The sequence below is a fragment of the Ranitomeya imitator genome, chromosome 9 (genome assembly GCF_032444005.1).
Source record: "Ranitomeya imitator isolate aRanImi1 chromosome 9, aRanImi1.pri, whole genome shotgun sequence".
Classification (NCBI taxonomy): Eukaryota; Metazoa; Chordata; class Amphibia; order Anura; family Dendrobatidae; genus Ranitomeya; species Ranitomeya imitator.
In genome coordinates, this window is record NC_091290.1 from 79,437,548 (window position 1) to 79,453,976 (window position 16,429).

Here is a 16,429-nt window from a genome sequence, read left to right on the forward strand (position 1 = left end):
AAGGCCAGCGTCACACTACCGTAGAGTACGGGTAAGTGCTATGCGAGAAAACATCGCACATAGCACTCGACCCTGTGTAAATCTATGGTGCAGCTCACATCAGCATTTCTTTTCGTAGCCGTATTGGGAGTGCGTGTAAAATCGCAGCATGTGGCTATTGTCACCAAGACCAATGCAAGCCTATGGGTGTGAGAAAAAAAAATTAAAAAAATAAAATAAATCACACAGCACTCGGACCATGAGAGTGTTTTCTGATTTTTGTGCACTGATGTCCTTTGAAAGGCCAGCAATTCATGTGCTGCGTACAGTAAAATCACACTGACAGGTTAGAATAGAATAGATGGAAAAGATACAGTATATACACATAGAATACACACATATAAAGATGTCAGTGGCACACATATATACAGTACAGACCAATGGTTTGGATACACCTTCTCATTTAAAGATTTTTCTTTAATTTCATGTCTATGAAAAGTGTACATTCACACTGAAGGCATCAAAACTATGAATTAACACATGTGGTATTATATACTTAACAAAAAAGTGTGAAACAACTGAAAATATGTGTTATATTCTAGGCTGTTCAAAGTAGCCACCTTTTGCTTTGATGACTGCTTTACACACTCTTGGCATTCTCTTGATGAGCTTCAAGAGGTTGTCACCAGGAGTGGTCTTCCAACAATCTTGAAGGTGTTCCCAGAGATGCTTAGCACTTGTTGGCACTTTTGCCTTCACTCTGCGGTCCAGTTCACCCCAAACCATCTCAATTGGGTTCAGGTCTGGAGACTGTGGAGGCCAGGTCATCTGGCATAGCACCCCATCACTCTCCTTCTTGGTCAAATAGCCCTTACACAGCCTGGAGGTGTGTTTGGGGTCATTGTCCTGTTGAAAAATAAATGATGGTCCTACTAAACGCAAACCGGAAGGAATAGCATGCCGCTGCAAAATGCTCTGGTAGCCATGCTGGTTCAGTATGCCTTCAATTTTGAATAAATCCCCAACAGTGTTACCAGCAAAGCACCCCCACACCATCACACCTCCTCCTCCATGCTTCACGGTGGGAACCAGGCATGTAGAGTCCATCCGTTCACCTTTTCTGTGTCGCACAAAGACACGGTGGTTGGAACCAAAGATCTCAAATTTGGACTCATTAGACCAGTGGAAATCTGTACTTTGGTCTGATGTCCATTCCTTGTGTTCTTTAGCTCAAACAAGTCTCTTCTGCTTGTTGCCTATTCTTAGCAGTGTTTTCCTAACAGCTATTTTACCATGAAGGCCTGCTGCACAAAGTCCCCTCTTAACAGTTGTTGTAGAGATGTGTCTGCTGCTAGAACTCTGTGTGGCATTGACCTGGTTTCTAATCTGAGCTGATATTAACCTGCGATTTCTGAGGCTGGTGACTCGGATAAACTTATCTTCAGAAGCAGAGGTGACTCTAGGTCTTCCTTTCCTGGGGCGGTCCTCATGTGAGCCACTTTCTTTGCAGCGCTTGATGGTTTTTGCCATTGCACTTGGGGACACTTTCAAAGTTTTCCCAATTTTTCAGACTGACTGACCTTCATTTCTTAACCCCTTCATGACCGTGGGATTTTTCGTTTTTCAGTGTTCGTTTTTTCACTCCCCTCCTTCCCAGAGCCATAACTTTTTTATTTTTCCGTCAATTTGGCCATGTGAGGGCTTATTTTTTGCGGGACGAGTTGTACTTTTGAACGACATCATTGGTTTTAGCATGTCGTGTGCTAGAAAACGGGAAAAAAATTCCAAGTGCGGTGAAATTGCAAAAAAAGTGCAGTCCCACACTTGTTTTTTGTTTGACTTTTTTGCTAGGTTCACTAAATGCTAAAACTGACTTGACATTATGATTCTCCAGGTCAGTACGAGTTCGTAGACACTTAACATGACTAGGTTATTTTTTTATCTAAGTGGTGAAAAAAAATTCCAAACTTTGCTAAAAAAAAAAAAAATTGCGCCATTTTCCGATACTCGTAGTGTCTCCATTTTTCGTGATCTGGGGTCGCTTGAGGGCTTATTTTTTGTGTGCTGAGATAAAGTTTTTAATGATAGCATTTCGATGCAGATACGTTCTTTTGATCGCCCGTTATTGCATTTTAATGCAATGTCGCGGCAACCAAAAAAACGTAATTCTGGTGTTTCGAATTTTGTTTCCCGCTACGCTGTTTAGCGATCAGGTTAATGCTTTTTTTAATTGATAGATCGGGCGATTCTGAGCGCGGCGATACCAAATATGTGTAGATTTGATTTTTTTTATTGATTTATTTTGATTGGGGCGAAAGGGGGGTGATTTAAACTTTTATATTTTTTTTATTTTTTTAACATTTTTTTCAACTTTTTTTTTTTTACTTTTGCCATGCTTCAATAGCCTCCATGGGAGGCTAGAATTAGGCACAACTCGATCGCCTCTGCTACATAGCAGCGATCTGCTGATCGCTGCTATGTAGCAGAAATGCAGGTGTGCTGTGAGCGCCGTCCACAGGGTGGCGCTCACAGCCACCGGCGATCAGTAACCATAGAGGTCTCAAGGACCTCTATGGTTACAATGGAGACGCATCGCCGACCCCTGATCATGTGACGGGGGTCAGCGATGACGTCATTTCCGGCCGCCCGGCCGGAAGCGGTAGTTAAATGCCGCTGTCTGCGTTTGAAAGCGGCATTTAACTAGTTAATAGGTGCGGGCAGATCGCGATTCTGCCAGCGCCTATTACGGGCACATGTCAGCTGTTCAAAATAGCTGACATGTTCCGGCTTTGGTGCGGGCTCACCGCGGAGCCCTGCATCAAAGCAGGGGATCTGACCTTGGACGTACTATCCCGTCCAAGGTCAGAAAGGGGTTAAAGTAATGATAGCCACTCATTTTTCTTTACTTAGCTGCTTTTTTCTTGCCATAATACAAATTCTAACAGTCTTTTCAGTAGGACTGTATAATCACTGCACTCGTACTATGGAAGATGCTTATTTCAAGTGAAAAAGTTTATTGGAACAGTGTTGAGGTGGAGCGATAGGCAAAATTTTGGCAATTGTGTCTCACCATCATCCTCCTCTTGCGACAGTAATTGCATTTTCTCACCATCACTTTCTTGTGAGCGTGGGTGCTCAAATATTTGGACATTACTACATGCAATCTCCACATGTCCTGCTTGAAACGGGCAGGGCAATAGGAAAGAATCTATATATGGAAATGTGAACAGCTCTTTGGAGTATCCAAGTGTGGGTTCACTTGTCTCCGGGCACTCAGCAAAGTGGGAGGAAGGAGGATCAGGGTGAGGATTATGTGATCCAGAATCATGACTACTGAGACTGAGCATGTGGAAGACCAAGTGGTGCTAGCAAAGTGACTGTTCAACAATCAAACAAGCAGAGAAGGTGATCAATAACCCATACTTCACAGAGCCCACATATCTCATATTACACACTGGCTCAAACGATATTCAGACAGCCACCCAAGGCCTATGGAATTTCGCAATAGCTGCCCTGCAAAAATTTCCCAGATCCAAAGTAATCCTGTCAGCCCTGCTTCAAAAAAAAGACATAGACCAACAGGTAACCCAGTAAATCAACTCAGGACTGTCCGCCAGTATCGCCTTAACACCAAACATACAACTGGCAAGACACCCTGAAATAACGCTCCAACACCTATATGACAACAAGTACTAATAATAAACAAGGGGTCAGCCATCTAGCCAGAGAGCTGAAGGACATCATTCTAAACAGACCTCGGAGACCACAAACAAGACAACAACCAAACAGATGGCAACCCACAGCGATCCACAGTGAGAGCCCACAGAGAGGGCAGAAGAACTGGAGACCACAAGCCCCACAATGGCAACACAATATAACAGAAGGCAGCAACATAAGGACATTGTTCAACACATTGTGCAGCAAACTCATGGGACACCTCTAAAACATGCCACCTACATCCACCACTTGAACTGTTTTACCCTATGAAAATCTTTCTCCATTATAAGGTATATCAATTAGACATGACATCCTTAGTTATCAGCAGCTGGAACATTCAATGATTGAATGCTTCAGCTTTTGGGTCCAAGATAATTGACCCAGACTTCAAACAATGGCTAAAGAATATTGACATCCAGATCCTCCTGGAGACATGGGCCTGTGCACAAGAGGAATCCCTGGCACCCCTGGGATACAGGGAATTATGTGTCTCTGCCAAGAAATACAAGAACACCAAACAGGGCCACTGCTCAGGGGGCATACTAAGGCTACGTTCACATTAGCGTTGCGCGCCGGTGCGTCGGCGACGCAACGCAAGACGCACAAAAAACGCGCGCAAAAACGCTGCGTTTTGCGACGCGTGCGTCGTTTTTTGACGAAAAGCGGACGCACGAAAAATGCAACTTGTTGCATTTTCTTGCGTCCGACGCTAGCGTCGGAAATGACGCACGTATCAAAAAACGCCACCCAAAAAACGCACGCGTCCCCTATGTTAAACATAGGGGCGCGTCGCCGCTGCGTCACCGCTGCGTCGCCGACGCAACAGCGACGCACATTAGCGGAACGCTATTGTGAACGTAGCCTAATATGGTACAAGGAGGAGATCAAAGAGCACATCAAAGCAATGAAAAGAGAAGACAGCTATATCTGGATAAAGATAAGCAGCTCAAGCCTCACCTCTCAGCAGGACATCTACCTCTGTGCAGCTTACATCCCTCCATCAGAATCCCCATATTTTAAGCCAGATATCTATGAGGTCCTAAAGAGGGAGGCAGCCCATTTGAAGATGGAAAATGAGTCCTTCTACAGCGACTCAGTACAGACAGCAAGAAACAGCTATGACAGAGTCAGAGTGGTGAACAAAAGCGGCAGAACACTGTTGAACCTGTGCTGCAGACTGGGGCTGTATATACTGAAATGGCGCATCAGGGGGGACTCAGTAGGGAGATTTACACTAAACTCACAGCATCCCCGAAACCCACTTGTCAGACCACAACAGATACTGCTGTATATGAGATCCATGGACGAACCACCCACAGAAAAGCCCCATCTGACCGGTCTCCACAACCTACCACCATCCTTCAAGTGGCCTAAACAGTTAGACACTGAATATATCAAAATGAGAAACAGAACCGAGATCCAAGGGTTACTTGTACATTTTAACACAAGTAGCTACACATCAAACCAGCTAGGGGACAACCTGGCAGTGAATGATTTTAACAAGATCCTATTTACCATGGCAGAACTGGCAGGCCTCAGAAAAACCAATGCCAAGAGACCTACAAATAAACAATGCCAAAAATGTTTTGACAAAGAATGCAAGGCACTATGCACCTCCCTAAGGATGGCCTCAAACGAAAAACAGAGACCCCACAACAGGGACCTAAGAGCATGACACCTTACAAAAGCAATACAAGTGCATCCTCAAGGAGAAGAACAGAGGCACATCTCCCAGAAACTACAGCAGCTTGAAGACTCCCTCCAGGACAACTCATTTTGGGAGACCTGGAGTCATATCGGCACAATGTCCAAGCACAACACCCTCCACATCCAGAATGGCATCATCTGGCACAACAACTTTGACAGCCCCTACAGGAAGATATCAAAATAAGACCTAACCCCAGAATAGCAACATCTAACAAATAAACTGAGGGATATGGAAGGAACAATCAAGGACTTCCAAAACCCTCTGGACACACCAATCAGTGTGCTGGAAATGAAGGATAGAATCAGACTTATGAAATGCAAGAAGGCCAGGGGAAGTGATGGCATCCTGCCAGAGATGATCAAATACAGTTCCCCAGACATACATGCAGCCCTGGCAAAACTCTTCACCCACATCCTAAGCACCAGCGACTTCCCGCAATGCTGGAATCAAGGTCTTATTATGCCCATCTACAAGATTGGAAACCGATACAATCCAGCAAACTACAGGGGGATCTGTGTCAACAGCATTCTGGGAAAACTGTTTAACAGCATCATTAATAAAAGTATCATCACCTTCCTCACCCAGCGTGTCATCCTCAGCAGAAGCCAAGATGGGTACATTCCCAAACCACCGCACTACTGATCACATCTACACCCTGCACAGCCTTATCAAGACCCATGTCCACAGCAAAAAACAGGAGAAAATAGTTGCATGACTTCAAGAAGGCCCTTGACTCAGTGTGGCACCCTGGCCTGTTTCTGAAACTCCTGGAATGTGGAATAAGTGGCAGAAACTATGACGTCATCAAGAGCTCATACACTGAGAAACGTTGCAGCATAAAAGTGAATGGGAAGAGGACAGCCTTCTTCCAGCAGGGCGGCAGGGTCAGAGAGGGCTGCCCCCTGATCCCAACTCTATTCAATATCTACATAAATGGACTAGCAGCAGCCCTGAAATCCTCCTCCACCCCAGGTCTCAGTCTGCACGACTAAAAGATGAAGTTCCTGCTGTACGCAGATGACCTGCTGCTACTCTCCCAAACTGAGAGAGGCCTCCAAGATAGCCTGGCAGTGCTGGAAACATTCAGCACCACCTGGGCGCTGCCCATCAACCAAAAGAAGACCAAAGTCATGGTGTTTCAGAAGAGGAACCAAAATAAAACCCCCACTCACTTCCTCACATTAAATGGTTCCACACTGGACAAAACGAACAGCTATACCTACCTTGGTTGGGAACTAAGCCAAAACCGGAGCCTCTAGCAAGCAGCAGAGGTCCTGAAAGGAAAAGCGTGCAGAACCTTCTATGCCATCAGAAGACAACTGTATCACCTCAAACCATTGGTGAGAGTTTGGCTTAAGATATTCGATAGCGTCATCACCCTATACTGCTGTATGATAGTGAGGTTTGGGGCCCAGCGAGTTACCCAGACCACACAAAGTGGGATTCCAGCCCAAACTAAATCTTCCACCTGGGGTTCTGCAAATATCTCCTCCAATTACGTCGCAGCACCTCGAATATAGCCTGAGTTGGGCCGATTCCCCTTATGGCTAGCTATAAACAAGAGGGTGCTATCACACCAGGCGCACATACAGAGAAGCAACCACAGCTCCTACCATCATAAAGCCCTACTGAGCCAAAGCCCAGAGCAAGCCATGAACCCCAGCAGCCAGTCTCGCCAAAGTCAGCAACACAGCCTGACAAAAGCTGAAATAAAGATCTCAGAGCTGCAACATGCGATATATAGAGGGTTGGCAGAGTGAATTAGGGGACTCCTAGAAATTCACTATCTACTGGTCACTCTGGCCCCATATCTGGAAAGGTAACATCACCCCAAAGACAGGCAGATCCTGAGTCTATACAGACTGAGTGCCCAGTCTAGAGGTGGAAACAGGGCAGCACCGACAGACATACAAGCCACGGGAGAACAGACTGTTCCTCCAATCCACTGTGCTCTTTTGTGTCTTCAGGTTTCTTGGTGGTGTGTGAACAGGTTCCTACAGACTTGTTCATTGTGCAAGCAGCCCATGTGTTTCTGGTTCTGTAATTGTTCTCTTGTTTCTACAAGACTAGGGAGTCCACTACTCCTTATGGGTCATTTGCATCAAAGCTGCTCCATCCAGCATGTCCACATGAAAATTATCTCTCTGAACCCTGCTTATACAGGTACTATACAGTTGAACAGGTTTTTAAATACATCAGATAGGGATTATATACATTAGGTAGGACTGCTCTATATGGGTATACCTTGACGATTGGTGGAGCAGCTTAGTATTCATTTTTTTGCAAAAAAAGTATCAATTAAATACCCTGTTTTTTCCATCTTTTTGACTAGCACTTGCTTATTACTGTGAATTTTTTTAAAAACAGAGTATTTTTTACCTCACTGTGCTCTTTTGTGTCTTCCATTTTAAATTACGTATGATATATCCCTGTTGAGAAAACATTTCAGTATTACTATCACAGAAATATTGGCCCACCTCAGATGGACGTCTTTTACTGCAGTATTATTATAGCAATGCTAATTCTAACCAAACAAGTATGGCTTTTTTGTTTTGATGCACAACTGATGCACTACTGTAATCGATATCTATAACCCTGTATGTAACTCCTTTCTCATGTACAGCACCATGGAATTAATGGTGCTATATAAATAAATAATAATAATAATAATAATAACTGGAGCATTATAAATGTAGTATAATATTTCACTACTGGAAAAAAATAGCAATGTTATAACCAAAGGAAAATTGGCCCACCTCAGATAGACATCTTATGCTGCAGTATCAATATTGCGAAGCTATTTCTAACCAACCAATTTTTTTTGTTGTTGTTTGATGCACAACTGGAGCACTATAAATGTTGTATAGTATTTCACTGCAGAAACAAATTTTCAGTATTAGTATTGCATGAAAATTTGCCCACTTCAGATGGACTTCTTACACTGCAGTATCAATATAGCGATGCAATTTCTAACCAACCAAGTTTTTTTGTTTTGATGCACAACTTGAGCACTTTAAATGCCATATAATATTTCACTATTGAAAATAATTAGCAGTATGTCTATTGCAGGAAAATTTGCGCACTTCCGATAGACTTCTTACACTGCAGTATCAATATAGTGATGCTATTTCTAACCAACCAAGATTTTTTTTGTTTTGATGCACAATGTCGTATAATATTTCACTGCTGGATTTCTTGCTCACTCCAGTATCAATATAGTGATGCTATTAGCGATTAGCGAACATGCTCAGATAATGTCTTATCCAAGCATGCTCAGGTGTCATCCTACCATCTGGCAGTGTTCATATATTATGTTTGAGTCTCTGCAACTGCATGATTTGTATCTGTTAGACAGCCTCAACACATGCAGGGATTGCTTAACAAACAGGAAATCCCTGCATATTTTGAGACTGTCTAACAGACGCAAATCATGCAGCCGCAGGGACTCGACAATAATATATGAGCACTCCCAGATGCTTGGTGTCACGATTGGACTGGCGAGTAAACTGGGACCAGGGGCACCTTTCTGGTCCTAGCTCTAGGGGCGCCCTATATCGCCCTGTTTCCCGGGATACCTCAGATGGCAAGGATGCCGGGGCATCTGCCCTTGCCCTGTCTCCTAGCTGCAGCCCTGCGTCTGTCCCCTTCCCCCACCCAGGGAAGAGATGCGCTACCGTGTACCACAGTAGAGTAACCCGACAGACAGGGAAACAAAGACAAGGGTAAAAGAAAATTCCACTCACACAAATATACTCTCACAAATAACCGAGGTATTCATCAGGGTGTGAAGGACGGAGGAAGAAAATAAAGCAGGTAAGGATGAGGAATTTCCAAGCATACAAACCAAGCAACAATTGCACAATAAACTCCTCCAGTTCTCCAGACACCAGCTCCTCACTCTTCAGGTCTATCTAGCAAATGCTATCTCAGCAAGGAACTAGCCGGAAGACCTAGCTTTTATAGGAGAGAGGAGTGGCTAACCGAGCACAGCTGAATGCAGGGATTACCACATGGCCGATTAACTCCTGTTCTGCTGAAAGAAAACAAACACATTTAATATACTGGAGAAGTGCTTCTTCTCAGCGGTGGAGCAGGAGCCATCAGACGCTCTGGTCTTCTGGTACTGCTCTGTCACGGTAACTCCGTGACACTTGGATAACACCCGGGTGTGCTCGGATAAGAGGTTATCTGAGCATGTTCGCTTATCACTATATGCCATTTCTAACCAGCCAAGTTTTTTTGTTTTCAAGCACAGCTAGAGCACTGTAAATGCCGTATAATATTTCACTGCTGAAAAAAATTGTAGCATTACTATTGCAGGAAAATTTGAATTTGCCCACCTTAGATGGACTGGTTACATTGTAGTAGCAATACAGTGATGCTATTGAGATCCAACCAAGTCTAGGTGTATGGTTTTGACAAACAACTGCAGCAGTAAAAATGGTGTATAATATTTCCCTGCTCAGGACAATTTGCAGGATTAAGAGCAAAAATAATATTATTAGCCTTGAAATGAGGTTCTGGTATCAGTTGCAGGCTGCAGCATAAAGTACATGCAATTAACCCTATCCGGTCCTACATGATCACTTCAACACAATCTCTCCCTAAGTGCTGCCAACAGCATTATTACTATTTATTATATTTAGCCCTAAGAAGGACTGTTGATGTACTTGAGAAATGTAAATGTGGTTGAGTCTCTGGCTAATGCGCAGCTACAATTTTGTCCCTCTTTCAGCAGCACCTCTCCCTGCTCTGCCTGTTTCCAGGCACAGTGTGAAGAGCATGGTATCATGAGTCATATATAGACCTGAGCCCACTATGCAGCAAGCCAAGCACAGTAATGCCACAAGCAATATGGCTAGGGCATTACAGTGACTGGCAGGAAATCTCATGTTTATTGTATGTCTACAAAGCGCCAAACATGTGGGGCGAGGACTCGTGCTCCCACTCATGCAATCAAAAAACACTCGCCGAGTGACGAGCATCGCAAGCACACTGATGCTCCTCACTATTTACTCCCTAAATTTTATCCATCATATTTTTTTCATTGATTATTCTCATAGAGCCAACTGTTGTTTTTCTATAAGGATATTATTTTATGTATCCATTCAGTGATAATGTATTTTCCATATATAATGGCAGGCAGGTGCATTTGTGAAGGCATCATGGGAAGTGTAGTTCCTATAGCATCTGTTCTGTAGACGGCTGGCCAGTTCTCTTTGAATACAAGGAATCTGTTACATTATGCAGTCCTAATAATTTTCACACAGTCTGTGAACTCATAAGATGACTCTGTTCTTCCTGGACTCATTTAAATTTAAAGTAGATTAATCCTGTATTTCACTAGGAGAAGATAATCCCTATTCATGCCAGTAAACATTATGTCAGTGAGATCATCTAATTCATTATCTGCTCACATGTAATATAATTCATTAATGACCACTTTGTTCCCCTTATTAAAATGTCAGGAGGTGAAATACATGGAATATAAATCATAACATTTAAGTAAAAAGAAAAAATTAAACCTGTTCATGAAACAATGAGGACTTGTAATAATAAATAAAGGATCAAAAAAATACATTTTACAATCACTTTAATTGTATTACGGTACTTCATTTTGATAGTTATAAAGAATTCAAGTGTTTCCCAAGAACTTTGACATGACTGTCCTATCTATTGGATCAACACTAGTGCAGAGGCTATGGATCTTAGTATCAGATACAGTTGCATACATACAGTACATGATAAGCCACTTTGCATTTTGATTCTGATAAATATTGGGGATCATGTAAGTCAGATCCCACTGATAAACTTTCATGGACTATTTCTTTGATAGGCTATCAGTGTTGAAGTCTTCATAAACCTATTTCATAGAAAAAAGAGGTCTTATGATAGGCGAGACCAGTGGTCAGATTTTTCAGTTATAGATGTCACAACTAAAGTCGATGTCAATGCAGTAGTGTATACTAAATTAAGAAGTTATTTATATTAAATTATGAGTTTCAATTTTCAGTAATGAAGGCAGAAAAAAACATGAATTTACAAAGCAAAATATCGAATGTGGCACAATTTGGTGTCATTTCTGGCTCTTTGTTATTTTCATCCTTTCTTTGATTTCCCAGTGATCTGCATTAAAGGGATTATCTGGGACTTTGTTTTTTAGCTACTGGGCTAAGAACTCACCAGAAGGCAGCTACTAACTACCTGTCTGTCTGTCCTGCCCTGTGAAAATCTGTTTAGTCTCTGAACTGTCATAGTCCACTCCAGCCAGCAATTCTTTTGCCTCCCATGATGTCAACAGAGGAGTCCCTTCTCTTTGACTTGGCTCTGTCAAAAGTGCATCACTGCCAAAGTCATGTTTATTGACAGCCGGCTCACTGCTGCCTAACTGCAAGGAGCAAGCTATCAATCAGCATGATGTCATCAGTGATTCCATGTCAACAGAGCCGACTGGAAAAGAAAGAGCTGCTCTGTTGACATGAGGTCAGGGGCGTAACTATAATACATACAGGGGTTGCAATGTCACCCAGGCCCTGTAAACTAGGGGGGGCCCAACAGGTCCCTTTCCCCATTTGAAAAGACCATTACTATTAAAGAATTAAGTTAATTGAGGGCCCCATTGGAGATTTTGAATTGGGGCACACAAGCTTCAAGTTACTCCACTTTGTGAAGTTAAATTGAGCCGTAAAATCACCACCTCAGCCAAAGCAGATCATTGCAGAGTAGAAGAGGCAAATTGTTGGCAATAACCTGCCGATAAGTCCAGATAACCCATTTAAATATTCCACTACTTCTTCAGAATTAATGTTCCATCTTCAACAGTGATCACTAACTGCACCTTTGGAAGGTTCACTTGAAGACTTGGTCCTTTAAGAGGTGCTATAGCTTCCATAGTAGCTATGTCCATGTTCCATAGTTGTACCCAGATGGACAAATGGTGCTTTAAGGTTTCCTTAGTTACTGTTCCAATTTTTAAACTGTGCAAAGAGCACACAGATCAAATGGAATATAGGCAAAAATCTTCCTTCACTCGAATACCTTGCAACATTTCTGCTTGTCAAATCCCATCTCAAAAATGATAAAGGCATTGACAAGTCGAAATGTTTTGGGGTTGAAGTAAAAAAAAACTTTTTGCATACAGATTCAAATTGATCCAAGTGTTTCCTTTTAGATACTCTCTCTTTGGACATTTGGACAAAATTTGTTGTTGAATTTGACAATCTCCACCAGGTGAGGAGCATCAAACCAATTTACATTAAGATGCTACTTATGCAAGCCACAACTTTTGCTCCGTTTTTTCTTGCTTGTCTTCCCTCATGTCACTATCTCATCTACAGGTTGTAAAAGTCAGCAATATGGCAAAACAGTGGACTGTTCAACTGGTAGTATAGCAGTACGAAGGTATGCAGTGGGTACATTGCTTATATAGAAATGACACATTGTGCAGTGCTTTACAGAATTTGTTATCACTCACATTAATACATGCCCTTAAAGGGGCTTATGTACTTTCCCTATCTCAGACATATTCAGACAAAGTAGGGTCAACCCATTATATTCCAGTACATTCTGGGAACATGAAAGGAATATAGACTAACCAAAGGAAACCCACATAGATATATACATAGAAGCTCTATGCAGATGTTAAGTTCTTGGTACGATTTGAACTCATGCCTGAAAGGCAACATTAATGACAGCAAGCCAAGAAACACAGTAGCAGTCGCGATTCCTGCTGAGAGTTTGTACGCAGTGAATGACAGTTCTGCCATCCAATCTAAGAATGGGGCGTGCTGAGCTGTCAGTGTCTTAAGTGACAGTTTAGTCATCCAATCAGGACCAGGGTGTGCAGGGGAATCATCCAGGTGACTTGTATCCAGAGTAATTATTGGGCTATTTAACCAACTCTCTGGCTCTAATTGCTGACAATTGTCTGGCATTCTGATCTTTGTTGATCAATCAAGGATGTGTCTTCACCATCCATTTGCCTAGCCCTTTTGTCGTGATCCTCTACCTTTTCAGAATATTGACCTCCGACTGTTACCTGACTATGCTTTCATCTCACCCCCTGTCTATTGGCTTTTGACCTCGGACCTCTTGACTACCCAGCCTCACGGCTTATCCATGAGTAGTGACTAGCGTCACAGTAGCCTACAAAGTATTCATCAACTAACAGAAGTTGTAAGTTCAGCAGAGCTAGAACAGACAGTATATTATGAGCCAAAACGTAGAACTACATAGGGACTGATTAACCCCTACACCCCCAAGGGTGGTTTGCACGTTAATGACCAGGCCAATTTTTACAATTCTGACCACTGTCCCTTTATGAAGTTATAATTCTGGAGCGCTTCAACGGATCCCAGTGATTCTGACAATGTTTTCTCGTGACATATTGTACTTCATGACAGTGGTAAAATTTCTTTGATATTACCTGCGTTTATTTGTGAAACAAATGGAAATTTGGTGAAAATTTTGAAAATTTTGCAATTTTCCAACTTTAAATTTTTATGCAATTAAATCACAGAGATATGTCACACAAAATACTTAATAAGTGACATTTCCCACATGTCTACTCTACATCAGCACAATTTTGGTACCAAATTTTTTTTTTGTTAAGGAGTTATAAGGGTTAAAAGTTGATCAGCAATTTCTCATTTTTACAACACCATTTTTTTAGGGACCACATCTCATTTGAAGTCATTTTGAGGGGTCTATATGATAGAAAATAGCCAAGTGTGACACCATTCTAAAAACTGCACCCCTCAAGGTGCTCAAAATCACATTCAAGAAGTTTATTAACCCTTCAGGTGTTTCACAAGAATTTTTGGAATGTTTAAATAAAAATGAACATTTAACTTTTTTTCACAAAAAATGTACTTCAGCTCCAATTTGTTTTATTTTACCAAGGGTAACAGGAGAAAATGGACCCCAAAAGTTGTTGTACAATTTGTCCTGAGTATGTCTATACCCCATATGTGGGGGTAAACCACTGTTTGGGCGCATGACAGAGCTCGGAAGCGAAGGAGTGCCATTTGACTTTTCAATGCAAAATTGACTGGAATCCGGATGGGACGCCATGTTGCATTTGGAGAGCCCCTGATGTGCCTAAACATTGAAACCCCCAACAAGTGACACCATTTTGGAAAGTAGACCCCCTAAGGAACTTATCTAGAGGTGTGGTGACCACTTCAACCCACCAATTGCTTTACAGAAGTTTATAATGCAGAACCGTAAAAATAAAAAATCATATTTTTTCACAAAAATTATCTTTTCACCCCCAATTTTTTATTTTCCCAAGGGTACGAGAAGAAATTGGACCACAAAAGTTGTTGCACAATTTGTCCTGAGTACGCTGATACCCCATATGTGGGGGAAAACCACTGTTTAGGCGCATGGGAGAGCTCGGAAGGGAAGGAGCGCCGTTTGACTCTTCAATGCAAAATTGACAGGAATTGAGATGGGATGCCATGTTGCGTTTGGAGAGCCACTGATGTGCCTAAACATTGAAACCCCCACAAGTGACACCATTTTGGAAAGTAGACCCCCTAAGAAACTTATCTAGAGGTGTGGTGAGCACTTTCACCCACCAAGTGTTAGGAGTCGAGTTTCCTCTGCTGCACAGGGGGAATCTCGATCCATCTCCGCTGCGGTCTCCCATTCTCCTCCAGCCGCAGTGGAGTCTGCTCAGCAGGGACGTCGGTCCCAGCGTCTTGCTCAGTCTCACGCTGTACAGAGAGTTACTGCTGCTTCTCCAGCTTCTGCCTTTAAAGCCAATACTGGTCAGCAGCGAGCGGACTTCTCTGGGACTAAGTCCTTATCTGCACACACTGAGCATGCCCAGGGCAAGATCTCCCGTTGGAGATCGAGGGTCATGTGCTCAGGCTCTGCGGCACATTCCATTGGTCCTCTTGGCAGGTCTTGGAAGGGCAAAAGTTCTATAGCCACTTCCTGTGCTGCAGCTATATAAACTGCGCATGACCGCACGGCCATGCGCTAGTATCAAGTCATATGTGCTTTGCGCCAGTTTGGTTAAGCATAAGTGTGTTCAGGGACCCGGCTGAAATAAGCCCCTAGAATACCGGCACCTCCGGTGAGGAGATTGTATGTGTGTGTTCAGGGACCCGGCTGAAATAAGCCCCTAGAATACCGGCTTCTCCGGTGAGGAGATTGCGTGTTGCTTAACCACAGACTGCTATCAGCTTGGCAGTAAGTTTGTGCTCCTGTGAGGCTAACAGGGCGCAGTGCTTTCCTATCGCGGCTGCTCTGTGAGGTAACAGAGCTAGTCTATACCGCCATATTGTGCCGCCATTCACTAGCAGCAGGTTCTTCCTGCACGGTGGACCCCGGGCTGCGAACGCACCTTCTATAATAAATATCTATTTCTACTCGGTGCGTTCCGCTAGCCCTAACACCAAGTGCTTCACAGAAGTTTATAAAGCAGAACCGTGAAAAAAAGAATAATATTTTTTCACAAAAATTTTCTTTTTTCGCCCCCAATTTTTTATTTTCCCAAGGGTAAGAGAAGAAATTGGACCCCAAAAGTTGTTGTCCAATTTGTCCTGAGTACGCTTATACCCCATATGTGGGGGTAAACCACTGTTTGGGCGCATGGGAGAGCTCGGAAGGGAAGGAGCGCCGTTTGACTTTTCAATGCAAAATTGACAGGAATTGAGATGGGACGCCATGTTGCGTTTGGAGAGTCACTGATGTGCCTAAATATTGAAACCCCCCTGAAGTGACACCATTTTGGAAAGTAGACCCCCTAAAGAACTTATGTAGAAGTGTGGTGAGCACTTTGACCCACCAAGTGCTTCACAGAAGTTTATAATGCAGAACCGTAAAAATAAAAAATCATATTTTTCCACAAAAATTATTTTTTAGCCCCCAGTTTGTATTTTCCCGAGGGTAAGAGGAGAAATTGGACCCCAAAAGTTGTTGTCCAATTTGTCCTGAGTACGCTGATATTCCATATGTGGGGGGAACCACCGTTTGGGCGCATGGGAGGGCTCGGAAGAGAAGGAGCGCCATTTG